This window comes from Canis aureus, chromosome 13 (assembly GCF_053574225.1).
Source record: "Canis aureus isolate CA01 chromosome 13, VMU_Caureus_v.1.0, whole genome shotgun sequence".
NCBI lineage: Eukaryota > Metazoa > Chordata > Mammalia > Carnivora > Canidae > Canis > Canis aureus.
Genome location: NC_135623.1, coordinates 43,704,776 through 43,722,703, shown reverse-complemented (window position 1 = coordinate 43,722,703; position 17,928 = coordinate 43,704,776). Strand labels below are relative to the sequence as shown.

General features: G+C 40.0%; 1 protein-coding gene across 25 annotated transcripts in view; it reads right to left on the bottom strand.

Moving 5' to 3' along the window:
* The window catches only part of LOC144282376 (uncharacterized), a 233,119-nt gene that overhangs the window by 200,264 nt on the left and 14,927 nt on the right, over window positions 1–17,928 (bottom strand). Inside the window, exon 1 of one of the 25 annotated variants that reach the window (XM_077845930.1) lies at window positions 2,152–2,282. The exons of the other annotated variants lie outside the window; for them this stretch is intronic. The gene's annotated coding sequence lies outside the window, so the exon portion shown is untranslated. Of the gene's footprint in view, window positions 1–2,151; window positions 2,283–17,928 lie in introns of those variants that run through there. 25 annotated transcript variants of the gene reach the window in all.

Sequence of the window (17,928 nt, the reverse complement as noted above, 5' to 3'; positions counted from 1 at the left end):
AAAGCTTGGGCTTATGTGTAAGTCCCAACTCTTTGAGGCCACATGGGTGATGTAGAAATGGCTGCTTAGGAACGTGAAATAGAAATTTCCATTGCAAAGAGAGCATAATGCAAGTACTAGAGGAAAACGACTCATTGAGTGAGCACTTGCAATCGAGCTATTCGGTAAATGTTAGACAAAAGGAAAAGGAACAGATTGAAACCTTTCTTCCTCTTGGTTCTAAAATGGACCCCATCACCAGAGAGAGACAGACAGCAGACAGACAGAAGCCTGGAGGCCTAACAGGAGAATCATGGAGAAGCCATTCTGGGTAAAACTCACACTTTTGCCTGAATATCCCAGGGTACACAGGACTGTGATGGGACTCGGGGACTTCTTGCTGGTCCCCAGGGGGCTAGGAGTGAGGAGAGTGCCTCATTTCCCAGTACCTCAGGGATGGCATATTCTTTGGCGATCCAGAGGGGAAGCAAGTATGGACGGATAAAGTAGCACCTTGGTCAAGACATGAATTTTTGAATAAAGAGGCCAATGTGCAGCCTCATCTGACATAAAGAAAGTAGACAGAAAATGGAATGGAGAAAGAAAGCACACAAAATCTCAATTTTTAATCCTACATCTGTGCCTGGGAAAGCTTCCTGCCATCAACATGCAGAAGGCATGGACTCATAAACTACCCAGGTCAACTGATTTCCGTTCTGAAATGAGATTTTAGGCAAATGATTAGCCTCCGGTTCTCTAGATGAGCACGGCATGTCCCAGAAATACTCACCTGTCTAAAGCATCATGAAGTGAGGGACAGTTCTAGCATGAGAAGTCATGGAGGGAGAAGGTGCTTGAAGGGTTAGAGAAGAGGTAAACTTCCTGACAGCAACTCAGTCATTAGAAAGTAAATGGAAAGGCCAGGAAATGCACAATGACTCCTATCTGCAAGAGGTGCCACACCCTCCACTGGGAATTATCCATGCAAATGACAGGGGCTCGAAGAGGAGATGCTCTCCTCGCCATTCTGCCACCAAGAGGATGTGGAGAATAGGGGGCGGCGAGAGGCCAAACAGCACAATCTGGTTTCTTACCTGATGATGAACCATCCATAGCAAAGGAAATGGATCATTAGAAACTTTGTAGGAAAGGTATTCACTCTGTGCTCAGGCTTTCTATCTGCAAGCATCATTAAGTCAGTTGAGCCTGGTACCAGGCACAGAATTGCCCTCAGCAAGCAAAATTCTTATTTTCCTGTGGCAGTCTTATTTTTATGTGTTAGGGTCTTAAAATCCTTTAACTTGAGTTATTTTATTTTATTTTATTTTATTTTATTTTATTTTATTTTTGTAAAGATTTCTATCCATCTATTTGTGAGAAACACAGAGAGAGAGGCAGAGACACAGACAGGGTCCCAGGACCCTGGGATCATGACCTGAACCAAAGGCAGATGCTCAATCACTGAGCCACCCAGGCGTCCCTAACATGAGTGATTTAAAAAAGGATTCTACTTATTTCAAAAAAAATAAAAAGATCCTACTTATTTCATATCAAATCAAGTACCAACAAATAACATTGATTCTTCAACACCAAACCATCTTCAAACGCCAAGTGGAAAGTTTACAAAAGAAAAAAGAAAAAGAAAAAAAAGATCAGATTTACAAGGGGTCCTCAACTGGCTACTCTGCAGACCTGCTATCATTCCTCATTATCTTTTTTTAAGTCCCCATACAAATTCAACCCAGGTGCTTCGGTTCTTAACAAAATGAATCTGAATTCTGATCATAAATTTTAATGAGACAACACTTTAGATCCTCTCAGTCATTCCAAATGCAAAACTTATCTTTTTCTGTGGTAAAACCGGAAATTCTATTCTTGGGAAACCTTGATCGTTTCACCTCTGCGGTTTTGTCTTTTTTTTTTTTTTTAAAGATTTTATTTATTTATTCATGATAGTCACAGAGAGAGAGAGAGAGGCAGAGACACAGGCAGAGGGAGAAGCAGGCTCCATGCACCGGGAGCCCGACGTGGGATTCGATCCCGGGTCTCCAGGATCGCGCCCTGGGCCAAAGGCAGGCGCCAAACCACTGCGCCACCCAGGGATCCCCTCCTCCTCTGCGGTTTTGATATAATGAACCAACGTGCGTATCAGTAAGGTCAGAGGGGACAGACCTGGAATCTCAAGCTTCCTGAAACTTTACCTCCCTTCCACAGTTACATATTTCTCATTCCCTTTTGTTCACAAGTTTTATAATTTCACAGAATTACAAGTCATACAGCGTGACACCAAGCTTGATCTTGCCATTATGCTTGATTGTTCAAAATTACACTAGTTCCAGAATGTTGACAGAATTCCTTTCAATATTTTCTCTGCTGGTTTATTAAGTGGCAATGTCATACTTAAAGAAACGATCATTTCTGGGGCCACTTGTTCAATTCTTTGAAGACTGACATCACATTAAAAAATGTTCCCCCCGAATCTTCTACTATTCTTTCTATCCTCAGTATATTTGACATGTCAGAAATAATTATAAGTGGCTTCCTAAATACGGGAGACATTTCTCTTTAATATTCTGGAATGGATGAGCGCAGGATGGCTTTGTTATCAGCTTCACTCTGTTTGGAAATATGCATTCAGCATCAGCAATATCTCACAAAAAAGCAGAGGCCTGCCCTAATGTCTTGGATTTCTCTTTCTGTGAATCCGGCTCTATCTTCCAGGCACTGTTTGTTCCTTACAGATAATTATTAATGGCAAAGGCTCTTCTTCCTCAGAGGTGTCCTTCACCTTCTCATGCCGCTTTTCATATAAACATGTTCAAGGCAGTGACTTCACTATGTTACTTCTTAGTATCAGGGCAGCTTGTTTATTTATTTTTTTTTAATTTTTATTTATTTATGATAGTCACAGAGAGAGAGAGTGAGAGAGAGAGAGAGAGAGGCAGAGACACAGGAAGAGGGAGAAGCAGGCTCCATGCACGGGGAGCCCGACGTGGGATTTGATCCCGGGTCTCCAGGATCGCGCCCTGGGCCAAAGGCAGGCGCTAAACTGCTGCGCCACCCAGGGATCCCAGGGCAGCTTGTTTAAAAACAGGTTTCTGATTACAATGGGGGGTGGCGGAGGAGCAGGATCTTTTTCCCAGAGCTCTTATTTCACACTCTCTCCTTCGAATGGGGTACTGCCTATCATTTTCATCAAAGGCAGAAAATCTGTTTTGTATCCAAGGTAAATGGAGAATGCCCACACCTATACTTCCTGTCAAGGCTTACTATTCTCATATATGGTAGAAAGAAGAAAGAAAGAAGAAGAAAGAAAGAAAGAAAGAAAGAAAGAAAGAAAGAAAGAAAGAAAGAAAGAAAGAAAGAAAGAAAGAAGAAAGAGAGAAAAGAAAGAAAAGAAAAGAGAAAAGAAAAGAAGAAAAGAAAAGAAAAGAAAAAAAAAGAAAAGAAAAGAAAAAAGAAAGGAAGGAAGGAAGGAAGGAAGGAAAGGAAAGGAAAGGAAAGAAGGAAAGGAAAGGAAAGGAAAGGAAAGGAAAGGAAAGGAAAGGAAAGGAAAGGAAAGGAAAGGAAAGGAAAGGAAAGGAAAGGAAAGGAAAAGAAAGGAAGGAAAGAAAAAAAGAAAAGAAAAGAAAAGAAAAGAAAAGAAAAGAAAAGAAAAGAAAAGAAAAGAAAAAAAGAAAAGAAAACAAAAAAGAAAAGAAAAGAGAAAAGAAAAGAAAAAAGAAAGAAAAAGAAAGAAAGAAAAAAAGAAAGAAAAAAGCTAGCGAAGGGTCCTGCCCAATCAGTCTTGGTTGTGTCATAGGATAAATAAAGTCATCTCTCTACAAAATGATGTATCCTATGCACCTCTTCAGATGGGTGGAAAGCAATCTAATACTGGGGACATTATCCCTTTTCACTGATAATCAAGATTATAGCAAATTTCCTGAATCTTTGATTTGTTGGTTGATATTAGCTCCACTGACGGGCTCTCAGAACAAACTCCACCAGATGGGCTTATGAGTGGAGAGGTCTGCGGCCCTCTGAAATCTCCTGATGCAAATTCTGGCAGACGGGTTTCTGGTATGGCTGCAGACTGATAGACAAAGTTCTTGGCTTGGGCAGATGGAATTGGGCTTCTTCTTTACCACTTATTATTAGCCACATGGCTTTGAGCCAACCACCTATGCTCCCTGAGGCTTATTTTATAAAACACCTTCTGAGGCTTATGTAATACATTGGATAATGTATATGACGGTCAAAGCATGATCCATCATATAACACCATACAAATGCTTGGCATTATTTTTTCTCAAGTAATTACCTATGACTAATGAGGAAATAGGTCAAGACCATGGACATCAAACAGATCTAGGGGAAAATCCACATAGAACATAATCATGTTTATTTAGCACTGAGAGCTTTCTTCTAAAGAAATATCATTACTCAAAACTTAGGCTTATGTATATATCATATATACAGGTGACCAATTTTTAATTGCAGTAAAATGTTTGAAACCACATATAGAGTAGATTTAAATTGACACTTCTTAATAATTTGGGAGGCATTTCATTGTCTTACCACACCTAAGGGTGGTAATTATGATTATCAGTGGCTAATTGACTAGAGAAATGGATGGAATCTAAATGGCTCTATGATATAAGTGAGAATAAATTTTAGGCATTAATCTATGCTACCTATTTTGAATACTATCATAGGTTTCTACTGCCAAAAAGTAGAAGTACCTCAATGATTCTGAGCTATCTGACCTGAGCGTATTAGTGATTCCTCTTCTCTCTAGGGGCATGTTAACTACAACAGAAATTTCCACATTCTAACATTTCACCAAGCATGTTGCCCAACATAATGACTTTTGGGTGGAGCTGAAGGCTGGGAGTTCCACTTCTCTGAATCTGATGTACCAGGTTTGGAAAGAACAGCAGGAAGTAATTGCAGGGGTGGGATATAGGGAGGAAACAATAAGCTCTGTCCTGATTCACTGATGAGACTGTCAAAAAAAAAAAAAATTAAATGACTTAAAATTTGAAGAAGACTTTGTAAGTTAGACGGCACTAGATAAGTATAAGACATAATTATTACTCTTAATAGTCTTGCTCAGTTTACAACAGATGTTATATATAGCTCAAAAGAGAAGAATTCTTTATCCAACGATGGTATATCTATTCCTCCATCATCCAATTCTTGCTTTCTCAGCTCATCTCTAAGCCAACATGAGTGACATGTAGAGTCTATTCTTATTTTCTTCTGTTTTTGTCAGAGTTTGACACAGTTGGAATAGATGGGAAGATCTTGCAGAGAACAGAGCTGCAAGTGAATTTGGAAATTTTAAAAATAGCTGTCTCTGCATAGTAAGGTATAAAGATTCCTGTATGTAGAAGGTTAGAGATACTTCTTGTTAATACAGCTAAAAAGCATGTAGCAATTATTGCAGGATGGTGGAATATTCTGAAAGCTTTGCATTCGCACATTGTATCTGTTAGGATGCCATTGTCACAAAAGTCAGATACATGTCACAACGATTTCCACTCTGAGCCTAGCCATCTGAATTGCTTCCTTGAAATAAATAAATCTGCATATGTACATGAGCATGTATGAGAAGACATGGGTATAATTATAAACACAACACAGTTACACGAAACTATGCCACTGGAAGAACCTCGGACACATTTGGCAGAGTGCTATAGAGCTCTACAAAGCTATCAATAGCCATCCGTAAAACAATTGAAGGTAAAACTAGGTTAATCAAAGTAGATATTCATTTCTCCACATGGGATGGGTTGTGTTTGTCTCCTTTATTTCTAATACAATTATCTTTGGAATTCTGCTGTAGGCACAGCACAGAGCTTAAGTAGGAAGGGGAGAAAAGTATAATGGGGCTCCATAATGGGCAGTCCTTTCCTAAATAGAATGAGGGAGATTCATATGGGCTAGCATAGAGTGATCACTAGGTAGGTAGGTAGGTAGGTAGGTAGGTAGAGAGATAGATGATAGATAGATAGATAGATAGATAGATAGATAGATAGATAGAGGATAGTTGGGTAGATGATACATAGGATGAGAAAGGACTTGTAGAAAATTAAACATAACACAGTCCCAAACAGGTTTCACACACACACACAGACAAGTATATGTATAGAAAAAGTATTTAAAAAAAAAGACGAAGATCCATCTGTTACCAGATGTTCTATGTGAGAAGGGAAGTAGAATTGAGGTGGGAGGGGGGCTCCTTTCCTCTCTTTAAATTTCACTGTGATTACTATCATTTTTATAATTAATTTTTAAAGAAATGTAAGTTTAAAGAAATACACATTAGGGCACCTATACTAAAGGAATACTGAATGTAATTACAGGTCTTTGGTAATTGAAGCTTCTACTTTTCATGCTGCTCACCGGGTTCTGCAGAGCAGATATTCTTAATTGACGTGAAGAGCATCTCGTCTGGCATAGGGTTACTGATCTGTTACAAGGTCTTCCAAAGCTCCACCCAAGACACTACGTCCATGATAACCTCAAATGTAAGGAGGTGAAAATAATAATAAATCCATCCTGCTCCTCAGACTATATTCAAACTCTGCTAAGAGAGTTTTCCTTCTTAGTTTTAATGGGACAGATAGAAAGCACAGGACAAAAAAAAATCATACTGTACTTATTAAAATCTTATCCATCCAGGCTTAGCATATAACACTCCCCCAATCAGCTGCTTCAGAATATGAGCTCAGATGGAAGCACACACTGTGTTCCCCACTGTCCACAGCATCATTCTCTACATCACGGTCAGTGCATTTAAGCTGGGATCCTTTGAAACATCGGAGCACAAAGAACTAAGAGTCTTAAACATTGGGTCTTATACTCTGCAATAGGATCAACTTGCCTTAACGGTTGGCATACAGGGCCCTAAGCGCTCATTCATTTGTTTGAAAATATGCCTGTATGATGAAGCCAGCACTTTGGTCATGGCTAGGGCATGATATAAATTAGCATCTCTCCCCTCAAGAAACGTGTAATTGTCCAAGCAGTAACTTCAGGTATAGAAAAGATCCTAAAAGGACACCTGGGTGGCTCAGCGGTTGAGCACCTGCCCCTGGCTCAGGGTGTGATTCGCGGTCTTAGGATGGAGTCCCACATCAGGCTCCCTGCCTGGAGCCTGCTTCTCCCTCTGCCTATGTCTCTGCCTTTCTCTGTGTATTTCATGAATAAAATAAAATCTTAAAAAAAAAGAAAAGAAAAGATCCTAAAAATTATCAATCTTTTCTAACCTTTGAAGAATTCATGTACTTGTCTTTGATTATAAAATACTACTCATTATAGAAGGAAGCATTACTTTTTTATGTCCATGACTTTAAAAGTCAAAACAAGGGAGTTCCAAGTTACATGAGGAGTTGGCAAAGCATGCAGTGGGCCAAACTCAGCCTGCCACCTGTTTGTGTAAACAGTTTCTTTGGAGCACAGTCAGGTTAATCTGCTTACAAATCATCTATGGCTGCTTTTGAGCTATAACAGAAGAGGTAAGCAGAAACAGGAGCCAATGCCTTCACTGTGTACATCAGAAGGTATACGTAAAAAAATGTAAAGTACTTGTTTGTCTTCCATTTTGGTATGTTCTTATTTGGGAATCTGTTTCCATAGGATAGTCTACAAGTGATTTCTTAAGAAACATGTGTGTCTCCTCCCTGATACGATTAAGAACAAAAAGAGATGGCGAAAAAAACAGTACTGTAAAGCATCAGTAGAAAAAAATATATATAAATTAGAAATGGAGGGACTTTACAATGTTTTTTAAATCTAAACTTTGCTACCACTTCATTCACACCCGGATGGGCCAAGGGCTGAAATCTGAATGTGTATGCTAAGGATAGGAGAAAAGACGAATTAAGTGATTAGCAAAATAATGGAGCTTATTTAACCAGTCTTTGAAAATGTTTATAATATTGTGAGAACTGCCCCCAATTCCTCAATGTCTCTTCCTGAAGAGAATCTGTCCAAAAAAAAAAAAAAAATTGCTTAAGCTAAATTTTTGCAAAACATTTGCATGGATGGAGCTACATAGTGTACTGCCAAAGATGCTCCAATTTAATTATGCCCAGCAAGTTGGCTGGGCCTGTTTGGCACTTCATTAACAAAAAATAAACCTCACTCTTTTTCCTGAGAAAATAGCATTTATAGTATTTTAGGGGATGGCAAAGTTCAGTGTGCTACATTTTGGTATGAAAAAAATGCATGTGATAAATAAAGCTTCAAAGTTTTTTTCTTCTGGCATGGTAACTGACTACCCTGGAAAATCAATGTTTTAGACATGTGAGTGAATAAAAGTCATAAAATTTACCTTTAAATGTCTCTAATCACTGAGAATAGGGGCACCTGGGTGGCTCAGTGGTTGAGCGTCTGCCTCTGGTTAAGGTCCTGATCTTGGGGTCCTGGGATTGAGTCCCGCATCAGGTTCCCCACAGGGAGCCTGCTTCTCCCTCTGCCTGGGTCTCTGCCTCTCTCTCTGTGTCTCTCATGAATAAATAAATAAAATCTTTAAAAAAAAAAATCACAGAGAAGCAATGCCATAAAGCAGCAAGAGGAAAGATCTGGAAATTGAGAAAATGGAGTCTTGTGACACTTCTAAACTAGAGGAAGTGTTTGGCATAAGCCAAAAACTTAGTCTTTTTAAATTCCAGCTTCTTTTGGTGGTAAAATATAGGTAAGGTGTGGATGTTGGGAGACAAGGTAAAATCAAGATACTTGTATAGTTGTGACTCAGTTACTGCTCAGAAGGAAGGGAAGGTACAATTAAATTAAAGGTAAATTACATACATATTAACTCCTTACATTGGAGCTTCCTGACTCAATTACCAACAGTGGAACAGAGATCTTTCTGGTTCTGCACCACATTCTTATCCAAAGAAGTCAGTCTGAATTAAGTTGAGAGGAATAAGTTGCTAACAAGGTGCTAGCAGCTGTCAATGGACTGCGGAACTCACACCAGCACCAACTAGAAAATGACGCAGCTCACTCAATGAGTGGAACATGCATAGGGCACTGGTAGAGCTGAGGACAGTTGGGAGGAGGGTGGCAAAGCACACCAAAGAAGGGTTCTTAGAGGAGGTGACACATTTGTTTTTGGTAAAAGAAGCCTCTGAGTGAGCCAGGACAGAGGACCCAGAAGTGACAGAGGCAGAGGAGACAGTAAGAGCTAAGAAATAATAGGGTTCATAAGCAGAATCCCCAGCTGTTGTCTGTGTCTGGAAAGCAAATTTTAAAACAGGAAATTGTTAGAGATAAGATGAGCAAGGCAGGATGTAGTGTATTTAAGGCTCGGACTCAAGTTGGGACCATTCTGGACTTGATCCAGAGCAAGAATACATGAGCCTAATTTAAGCCTGCGAGAGGCAGGTCTGCCCTAGTGGGACGTGCAAGGTGCACTTGAGGGTGACAAAGCTGTTTACCTGGTGCAGGTGGCAGAGAAAGAGAAATCACAGCTAGGCGGCAGCAGTTCTGAACCACCATGGGGGCAGTAGACCCAAGACGTAATTAGGATGGAAGATGAGAGCCAGTCCTGGCAACAAAAATGGGAAAAAGAAACCAAAATGGAGTCTCTGGTGTCTAGTCTAGGTAAATGCTGGCCATGGGTCCACAACATGATGTAGAAGAGCACCGAGTGAGAGAGTTGAGTGAGGAGGACAGCGATGAGGGCCCTGTACGCATGCCAGGGTGGACAGCGCCTGGTGGACACAGCAGGCAGCTGGATATTTGAGGAAGGGGATCTGAGCTATAAGTGACGTGTGTGCATAACTGTAAATCCTGACAATGGATGACAGGATGGGAGGGAAGCAACAGGCTGAGGACGAACCCTGTGGAAGAAGGGGGAAGAGAAGGCCACAGAAGAGACAGGGAAGGAACAAGCAACTAGAGGACCTTGAAGAAGGAGAGAGTGACCCACATGGCCAAATGCACTGAGAGATCCAGCAGAGACTCAAAACCTTCCCTAGGTTTAGCGATTTAGGAACCACTCATCCAGCTATGAACTGAGAGCAGGTGCCAATGCTGGGGACCACCAAGGGGAGACAAGGAAATGCACGAAGGATACCTACATCAGGTTGGCAAGAGGTCTGAATGAGACGGAGAGGGGAGACAGAGGCTGGCATGAAGATGGACTGGAAGCAGGACGAAGGGAGGAAACTCGAGGCAGCAGGAACAAGGGATTACACTTGAACAGACGACCGTCTGTCCCAAAGCACCAACCCGACCGCAGCAAAGCCAGCTGTGGCTCTGTCAGCGGCTGTGCCAACCTCCTCTCCTCTTCCATTCATCCTTTCTGTTCTACCACATTCAGTTTGAGAACCCTTCCAGGCGATGTGCCCTGGTCCTCAGGATAGCAGGCTCATTAATGAGCACAATATGAACTATGATGGAGTCGGAATCAAAATTTGTTGTATGAAATGTCCTGAGGAAATCTGAGAAAAAGTGATTGTTTTCTTAGCCACTATCTAAAACAAACAAACAAACAAAAAATCTCTTTACCTCCTACTTAAGTTCTATCGTTATCAGAGTGCTTGTACAGTACTTTAGCTAATGCTTTTGAGATAGATGTGCAGGTGTCTTAGGAGACGTCACACATGAGATCTGATCTGTTGGTGGACGGCAATTATCTGTGCAGTTAGTTTTCAAGAGCACAGAAATTCTTTTTTTTTTTAATTTTTTTTTCATTTATTTATGATAGTCACACACAGAGAGAGAGAGAGAGGCAGAGACATAGGCAGAGGGAGAAGCAGGCTCCATGCACCGGGAGCCTGACGTGGGATTCGATCCCGGGTCTCCAGGATCGCGCCCTGGGCCAAAGGCAGGTGCTAAACCGCTGTGCCACCCAGGGATCCCGAGCACAGAAATTCTTACACTGGAAAGTAATAGTTAAAAAAGAGGGTCACCCAGATATGAGCAGATTTGAGCTTTTCCTGGCTCTGTCACCACCTAGCCCTGTGACCTCACCCAGGCTCCTTCTCCAAGATTCAGCCTCTATTCTAACTGTGGAATGAGGGGCTTCCGCTTAATTGTTCCCTCTTCCAGAATTTCCAGCTAATGGGAAACTACCACCAATACCCCTTTATATTTTCTAAGATTGAGGAAAATTAAGTCAAAATACATTTTTGTGGCTACTATAGCAAATATTGAGCAAGATCAAGGTCATAAAATTACAGTCTATATCTTGGGTGAGAAACACCTCCTGGTAATAATTAGGAAAGAGAGCTATACACATTGTCTTCTCTTTTTCCAAATGAAAAGCTCGTTTGAATCTCACAATATTTTCCTTCCCTTTCAAAGTCCAGTAACAAGTGTTTGATGACAAATCAAAGCAGGATTGTTCCAGTCATAGTACACATGCCAGTGTCTCCAAACAAAGTCAGAATGACAATTTCTGGAGACAAATGATTCATTTCTGTTCCTGCTCTGTTCACCAGAAGAACATAACTGCAGTCGCGATTCAATCTGAGGTTCACTAATACAAAGTCCATGCCTTTGGTTACCACACAGACAGCAGTTTCTCTGTAGTATCTCCTTAGATGATGTTGGATAAAGTGACCTCAAAGAACTCTAGTGGGTGGGGATGAGGAAATTAAAAAGTGCTTTTAGTTTGATAGAAATTTACCTAAAGCGTATTCTGGGACCCTGGAGATAAAAGGGAAAAATCCTAATGCAAAGAAATCTTCTTCTCTTCCTTCTTTCTTCCAGAGACAGAAGAAAAAACATGCAATAAGTATTTCTGGTCCTTTCTTAGGCCTTGGTGGGATTCTGTGTATCCTTGAGCTCGCTCTAGCTATAATTTCAACATCAGAGAAACAAGACCTTCAAACACCTAATTCCTTTCTACCCTTTCCTGTTTACTTTTTTTCCCCCTTTTTTTTCCTTTCCTGTTTCTGAGCCCTCCTTCACTGACATTGGGTTTTGTGGATGTCATTTGGTATTTTGTTTTATTTTTTTCCTTCACCACTACTACGTTTACCCATTTTTATATCATATCTTCAGTCTCAGGCCAGGGCTTGGTGATCGCCCACAAGGATTACTGTGGCCTCTTTTATCTGGCCTTCTGATTGCTGAAGTTCAGACTCTTCATCTGCCTTTGTGTGGCTTCCAGACATCAATACACAGCAGAACCGCCAGGGTTGCTTCCCACCCTTTCCCGAGGACCTCATCACGTCCTCTTCCTCTTAGGTTTCCATGCTGACATTTTACCTGGTAGGTTTTCCTAGCTTCACAGTTCCTATGGGCACCCCATCCTGCCCTATGTGCTTTGTCTCCTAACTGTCTCCAATCTCTCATATTCTTCCCAGGCAAGGCATCTCGATGTCCACATCATCCAGCCATCCCTCTTTCATTTCTGAAACTCCTCCCAAAGTGTGTCCTAAGTGTGTGATGAGGTCTTCTCTGTCCTGCCTTCAGAAATGCCTGGCTCTAGTCTTCTGTCAGAACTCTACCTTTGCTGGTAATATCTGGAAAGCAAATGTGCCTTAGTTGCAATTTCTCAAGTACATACCATTCTTTAGGTCATTCCTGTTTTAATATCTAGACTGACCCTATTTGCATATCTCCTGCCTTCATTACTTTACAAGTATTTTCTCACACCAAACTTACTATATTTATATTCTTTCATTAGACTTTAAACTCTCTGAGTATGGGAATGATAGAGCTATAAATCAATCTTTTCAGGACTGTCCAGTCACCATTTAAAAAATGACTTTAATAGGGACAATAAAATAGAAAGTCTTACATGAATGTACCTGTTTTTCCACAAGGACATAAATGAACAAATCATGTTGGTAACCACATAGCTTGGCTCTATCTGCTTCCTAGTGGGCCTTGAAAGCACTAAGCCTGTTGCTTACCTTGCTTTCTGTCCTGTGGAGCTAATCCAACCACAGACTTGCCTTTGAAGTCAACTGGAACATCATGCATGGGTAAGCTCCAGAGAGCACACAAAAGCAAGAAAAGAAAACTGACATGTTATTCTTAACCAAAGGGACTGTGCTATTTCCGTGTTTCTGTATACACTTGGGCATCCCACAGACTTCAAGAGCCTGCAGGTGAAGTAGGAGGAGAAACTAAAGTTAGTGGTGTCTTGTGAATGGGGAACGGGCAGCAGATGAAGCACAACGGAACAAAAGTTTTAAGCTCCTAGTAAATAATTCCTCTTTTTTCTTTATCAAGAGCCATACAAATCACAAACATAAAATTCTTCAAGGTTATAAAACTCCTCCCTGAGAATGTCAAACTCTTCTGGAAATGGCATCTACTCTTCATCTAAGACATAACAATTGCCTTGTAAACTAGTATTCAATCCCATGCAACAGCCATTTATCCAGAATCTTTACTGAAAAGGAGTTGTGCTCATCAAGATGAGAGCATCATCGCTATCTTCAAGAAGAAAAGTATAAAGCAGCTCTCATAGCATATAGCTCTCCAAGGCCACTTACAGAGAACGCTCTCAACCAGCAACAATCTGCAATGCAGCAACACAGTGAAATCTAAATTACAGTTTTAATACTGCTTCTCCTAGTCAAGGGCTTAAAACCAAACAATGTTGGGAAACTAACTAAATTTACTATGTACATACCTTTTGACCCTGCAAGTCCTTTCCTACAAAGAAATTCCACAGAAATAAAAGAACCAACCAGAGACCCCACTACTTAACAACTGTGTGTATTTTGGGGTGGATTTTCCTTACCTCTCTGTCTCAGTTTGATAATTTGCAAACCATGGATAATAATGTACTTGCCTTACAGCCCATGTGAGTAAGATGCCTAGCATGTAGCAAATGGTCAAGAAATGTTAGTAAGGTGGGTATTATACTCCCTATTTTGCAGGGGGAAAAACTGTGTTTCAAAGATGCTAAACAGTTGGTCCAAAGTAATAACAGTACGTCTTGGATTTTTTTTTTAATGTCTTGGATTTTGAATCAAATTCAGTCTTATTCCAGAGACTATCATTTCCTGCCTTGAAGGCTGCTTCTTAACGTAGGGCCCTAAAATGAACAAAAACAGGGCACAGTGACTGAGAAGATGCTCCAAATGCCATCTTGATGATTCAAGGAAGTCTGAGTTGTCATAACCCTCTCTTTAATGTGTATGCTCAACTATCAGATTATTAGAATATTAGACTTTCAGAAAACACCCAAGAACCTCATAATCACAGAGTGCTAAGCTCAAACATGAAAATGACATGACCAGGCAAGATAGCCTAAAAAATGACTATGAACCTGAAAAGCTAACAGTCAATTATTGACAAGATATAGGGATTCACCATAGGTGCAAGAAAAAAAGCTTTGAGCTCCTGGACATTGATACAGCACTGTAATATGGATTTCACGTAAATATTTCAAGATGAAGCATAAGAATTGGTATTTGCCAAGCATTATCATCAAAATACTCTGGCTACTTTTCTGGGGTAAAGACCTGGATGACAATGAGCAAGTTATGCCAAGGTTATGTTGTCATGAATGAGCACCTGGAGGGGTACTAGAGAGGTGTCATCCCCAGAAACAGTGGACACAAGATGAGGATGCTATGCTGAAACAGACTTCGTTTCGAGGTATGGCACTAAAACTAAATTTTAAGAAGACAATGGACATCATGATCTAGCAAGTGAAATTGAGCATAGATGAATCTAAATTCAACAAAAACTTGATCTCTGTTCCTAAATATTGTCTTTGCTCTTTTCTGATTCACAAATTTAGCCACTTATCATATGCCCCGATGTAGAATGCTTTCACCTTCTTGAGGTTTTTTTGTTTGCTTCATTTCTCTGCAAATGCTGTGAGTCTAAATATGTAGTTTTCTTTTTAATGTGTAGTTTTATTATTTTTAAAAGATTTTATTTATTTATTCATGAGACACAGAGAGACAGGCAGAGACATAGGCAGAGGGAGAAGCAGGCTCCCTGCGGGGAGCCCAATGTGGGACTCAATCCCAGGACCCCGGGACCAGGCCCTGAGCTGAAGGCAGACACTCAACCATTGAGCCACCCAAGGGCCCCTAATGTGTAGCTTTAAAGGTAGAGATAGATAGAATGTATTTAAGTCTCTAAATGTATGTTCCAAATCACCTACTGGGTGCGGGATGGATAGGCAGGGAAAATCTCACTGAAGAATATCTCAACCACACCTTTTGTGTTCCATGCAGTCTGAAAGTGCCATCTGCAAATGGCTGTCAAAAATGAAACACAGCTTAGAGTAGCCAGCAGTGAGAGGAGTCCCTGACCTGGGAATACCAAAGGCACTCACAAGTCACAGAGAGAAGGCGGGTAGTGTCTTTGCTCTCCTTATCTGTTTAGACAGGTGGATGGTGAGCCCTGCTTCCCAAAGACCTGGGGAACCATGAGCTGCCACCTCTTAGAGACGAAGCTCCTCTGTTCTGAGTGGGGCTCATTAAATATCTTTCTGCCCAAAGCTGTCTCTGACATGTCTAAACTAAGTCCACTCACCTAACAGGATACTCAGGGGAGGCAGTCCTTTGCTGCACCCTGCCTATTTCCAACACATTAGGGCATTTGTCCTCCTCACTTACTGAATGCCCTACCCCGTCCACAGGGAGTGTTTGGAGGGAACAGGGTGCTCACTTGCCTCCAATTCTTCCCTCCCCTGAGTAGAGAAGGCAGATAGTATTCTAGGGAGAAGGCTCTTCTCCCTACATCTATAAAATATAAACTCCACAAGATAAAAACAAAGAATAATTACATTATTTCTGAACTTTTCAATACTGAGGTCTTAACCTAACTAGCGGCAAAACTTCAAGGTTTTTTTGATTAAAGTTTTAACATTTTTGGGCACCTGGGTGGCTCAGTGGTTGAGCATCATCTTCAGCTCAGGACATGATCTTGGGGTTCCAGGATCGAGTCCCACATCGGGTTTCCTGCATGGAGCCTGCTTCTCCCTCTGCCTATGTCTCTGCCTCTCTCTCTCCGTGTCTCTCATGAATAAATAAATACAATCTTTGAAAAAAAAAAAAAACTTTAACATTTTTTTGGGTGGCCAACCTTTGGCTTCCCTGGTAAATGACAAGTGAATACAAAGTTGTTTCTCCTTAACATCCTAAAACTGTATAATGGTGATAAGAACGAAGACTGAAAAAATCCCAAAGCTCTTTGCCTACTGTTAGGTGTTGTTTGGAATGATGTTTTTAGCTACGTGGGTGAATAGTGTAGTATTTCTGCCAGAGAACAATGCTCTTGGCAGGGCTTGACACACCTGGGATGCTGTTAAAGACAGATTTGAGAAGTTTTCCATTGCACAGAATATGTTAGTTAGTCTTCTCAAGATAGCAGGAGGAAGTTTAAGCATTTCAAAAAACTTTTCAATTTTCATTTGTGTCCAAATTTTAGAAGAGTATCATGAAGTACAATGAAGGCAAAGGTAAACCCCATCCCTCCCCCACACATACATAGTTTATTATAAACCTTTAGTAAAGTATTTGCAAGTTTTGGATGGTGAATTACTAACCATGTAACACAGTTATTTTTTTTTTAAGTCTTTACAAAATGAAAATCTTTTTGTTGATGAGATCAATTAAAAATGGTAAAAATCACTTTCAAGAGTTAGCCTCTATTGTAAACATACTCATGACTATTCTTACAACAAATAGTCTGAAACAATATTCTGAAGCAAAAAGCTATCTATTTGATTGTTAATACTGCTTTCTACCTGTGAGGGAATACCTTCTTCCTTCACAGAACTGAAGTAAGATTGTTAAAAGTCATTTTATTATATTATCCAATTAATTCTTTAAAATTCATTTTCTCTCTCCAATTATACAATAATTGATGAGGGAAACATCGTATTTTTGCCTTTATAAAATCCTCCTCAGTGCCTTTAGCAAATTGGTCAGACAAGATAATTAAGGGCGAAAAAAGCCAATTGAATATTTGGGTAAATAAATGATTTGAAGTTTTCCCAAATTTATAACAATAATCTTGATTTTCAAGCAAAAAAGATACCATTTTAGAGAGGTCATATACTGTACCAACTTTAACTCACCTTAGAATGGAAAATATAAAGCCCCCAAACTACACAGAAATTCTTAACTCTTTAAAATATTATAGATCAGAACTTCCTTGCCCTATATGCTGACATTTCCTATTTATTGTACTCACCTAGCCAAGAAATAAATACTATCGAAGAGATAACTGATTGAAAGAGGTTAAGGTATTCATAAATATCAGAAATCCAATGAATTGACGTAGGTTAGAGTGGATTCTATTGTACTGCACTGAATTAGCAGGATTAAAGCAAAATGAGGACTAAGCTCTGGATTCAAATCTTGACAGCACTTGGAAAGCACGAGGCTTAAAAAATAGATCTTGATCTCTAGGATGATATGCTGCCTGTTTATAGAAATAATCCTATTCTTATCCCATTTTTCTACCTGTCAAAACTATTTCTCTGGACTGATTATAAGCACAATGTCTGATGGGAAGCCACGTGTATTTCCTGTTTCCATTATGTAAGTACACGCTTCCTAGGTGGCTTCCTGGTCACTTGAAAGTCATATCATTTTCGTTATTTATTTAAAAATTTAAATTAAAAGCTAAAGTGAAACTAGTTTTGCATATGTCACCAAATGGAATTTATTTTAAAGATCAACAGCCTCATCATACGGGATGCCTAAAAGTGGAATGCCATTATTTGTGCATCACTCACAGCTTTTCATATGCTATAACCATAGCAAGCAAACAAAACAGAGGACTCAACGAACTTTAAAAAAAAATCTTTTGACCAAAACAAGTTATTAATTTAGCATACGTTGAAAATACCTTCTTTTTGTTTGTACATTCAAATGGATAAGCCATGTCCACTGTTTTGCAGAATATGAATTTGAGAAGGAGCCAAAGGTTTTCATTTTGCAGTGACAAAACACACAGTTAATTCAGAGAAAACAGAATCTTCACAACCAACTCAACTGATTGGGGCTGCGTGGAAAAA